Source organism: Nannobrachium achirus (assembly GCF_963921795.1).
Source record: "Nannobrachium achirus genome assembly, chromosome: 9".
Classification (NCBI taxonomy): domain Eukaryota; kingdom Metazoa; phylum Chordata; class Actinopteri; order Myctophiformes; family Myctophidae; genus Nannobrachium; species Nannobrachium achirus.
This window is the reverse complement of record NC_137818.1, coordinates 40,310,808-40,313,307: the sequence shown is the minus strand read 5'-3', so window position 1 is coordinate 40,313,307 and position 2,500 is coordinate 40,310,808. Positions and strand designations below refer to the sequence as shown.

General features: G+C 45.0%; 1 protein-coding gene across 5 annotated transcripts in view; it reads right to left on the bottom strand.

Moving 5' to 3' along the window:
• Window positions 1–2,500, bottom strand: part of tns2a (tensin 2a) — a gene marked incomplete at its 5' end in the record, with an annotated part of 96,716 nt that overhangs the window by 74,048 nt on the left and 20,168 nt on the right. The window contains one exon of one of the 5 annotated variants that reach the window (XM_080734106.1): window positions 1,213–1,353. The exons of the other annotated variants lie outside the window; for them this stretch is intronic. Of the gene's footprint in view, window positions 1–1,212; window positions 1,354–2,500 lie in introns of those variants that run through there. 5 annotated transcript variants of the gene reach the window in all.

Sequence of the window (2,500 nt, the reverse complement as noted above, 5' to 3'; positions counted from 1 at the left end):
AGTTTGAAGCTGATCGGTTGGACGGTTCTCAAGATATGCAGGGATTCCACAGATTCCACGCATTTATAGATAGATGTCATTACTCTATTATATTACGTGGCTTAACCATGTTAGTATTTCCACGTGAGTTCATCTTGGCAGCGTGGAAACGTCACAGCACATATCACAGCCATTTCCATGCATATACTGCACTGCTGCTCTACGCTCTATGGTGAGAGGCCTCGAGAGGAAATATTTTGAAAGTCCTACACAACTAATGCAGGGTAGGTTGGCAGGGACTGGGGTTTCTCCCACAAAGGGCAACCACTGTACATTCAGCCTCAACTAAAAGGAAGAATACAGATTATATGACGACTGTCGACTGTATGTACAGAAGAAAGTACCGCAAACTAGGCTCTGATTCAGATCAGCTGGAGTGAGTTCAACAGAGAAGCCCTCCAGACTGGGTCAACAACTTCAACAGAGAGAGAGCAGGGAATGGCTGGTGGACACTCACTCAGTCAAAGCAACCTGCGAGGCAAGGCCCAGAGCTCATGATAGCAATTACTGTGGGCGCTGTAATGGATAAAAAATGTCCTGCTCCGGTAAGACATGTGTCTTATTTGTGTGTTATTCAATGTGTCTCTAAGTTAATTAAAAAAATGATTGGTGGATGGTTATGCAACCTCTGGATCGCAAAAACAGAGAGAGGGGGAGAGAGAGAGAAAGAGAGAGACAGAGAGAGAGACTTAAAGAGAGAGAGAGAGACAACAGAGAAACAGGAATAACATTTTTTTAACTAATTTGCTTTAAATATATATTTAGAATAGGCTTTGAGCTATGTTATTCGCTAGTAATCTATTCATAATTATTTGACAAAAATCTAAACACTTACACAGTCATTGCACATTTCCACAATGAAATTGTCCCAGTTCTCAGCAAACTGTAGCCACCTCCTAAGCACAGTCAGAGACCACTGCTAATGAAGAGTTCTCTCACCAACCCAAGTTCTCCACAGTCTGGCATCATCAGCCGTACACTCTAGCCTACTTAAGCTGCGTACTTGTTTCCTTTAAGCACCACCAGCTGCCTGGGACGGTGGGACCCACCTCTGTTTCCGTGGTAAACGGGCTACCTGTGACCCTGCGAAGAGGAAAAACAAAACCTCCATACAACGTGCACTGCAGTGCACAGACCAACACACCGGTAAGCCATGCACACACATACACTCACGTGCAAACATGTATCCTTAGCAGGAGACCGTCAGTGGAGCTCAGGACAGTAGTTACCCCTTCCTCTTCCCTGCCAGAGTCCCCAGTATTCCAGGACAGCCCCCACCTCCATTAAAACATGTGCCGCACACAAGAAGGTCCTGTTCTTATATTTTTTGCCGTCTGGCAAAGAAACTGGGGGTTATATGAAGTCAAAGAGATGCTTTCTAACAAGAAATCCCTCCCTCTTCCTCGCTGCAGAGTCCAACCCAGCCATCAAAGAACAGTAGCAGGATTGACCAAGGGAGGGGTGAACACGTAGAGATGCAAGACACACACACACACACACACACACACACACACACACACACACACACACACACACACACACACACACCGGTGGTTAAATCCCTGCTTATACAGTAACAGTATATGCATGTGTATGCATACTGTTACTGTATAAGCAAGGATTTAACCACCTAAACCCTATATACTTAGTTGACCGGAGTCTCTTTTCGATCTACACCAAATATCTTCTACCGAGAATAGGGACGCTATAGGGCTCTAGTGGTTAATCATGCGCTTATGAAATGGGCAGAGGGCATGAACAAACATGTGCTCTAATTCATTAGACGCCCCCACAAACATGATGCTGCTACTCACATCCACTCGAGCATGACAGATGCATGTACGTGTGTACCCCAGCCCCACCTCCGCCCCGCCTCCACCCCCCCACACACACACACGTCTCTACCCGTTCCCTATATCGTTTTTTTTTTTTTAAGAATATCTTTATTCATGTCAACGTCAAATAAACAACGGATTTACATCATTGCAGTATAACTAGTAAGACACCCAAGGGTGGAATGCGACCTCAGGGTGACATGCAACCTCGCCCTAAAGGGCGAGGTCGCGCCAATTCTTGACAATCTGGCCAACCACAGCGTTTCTCTGACGATTCTAGTTGTTGTCATTCTGGGGGGAGTTTGTTCATGTTTTTGTGAGGGTATCAACCCTAGGAGCTCAGCACACTCACAGAATCATGGCACACTCACAGAATCAATGTTATGCCCATACATGGAGTTCCCTGACTATGTTATGTCAAAACATGCCCATATGTGGACATTACCAAATATGGGCATTTCCAGATATGTCCTTAATATTGATAACATTGGGACAGGGATCTCCATATATGGGCATGAAACATATGTTAATTAGTAAAGCCAAGCTTAGGTTTGATGCCTTGGGATTTCTATATTTGGACATAAGTGTGTACCCAATAGGTCATCATCTGGAAAGGTAGGGTGTAA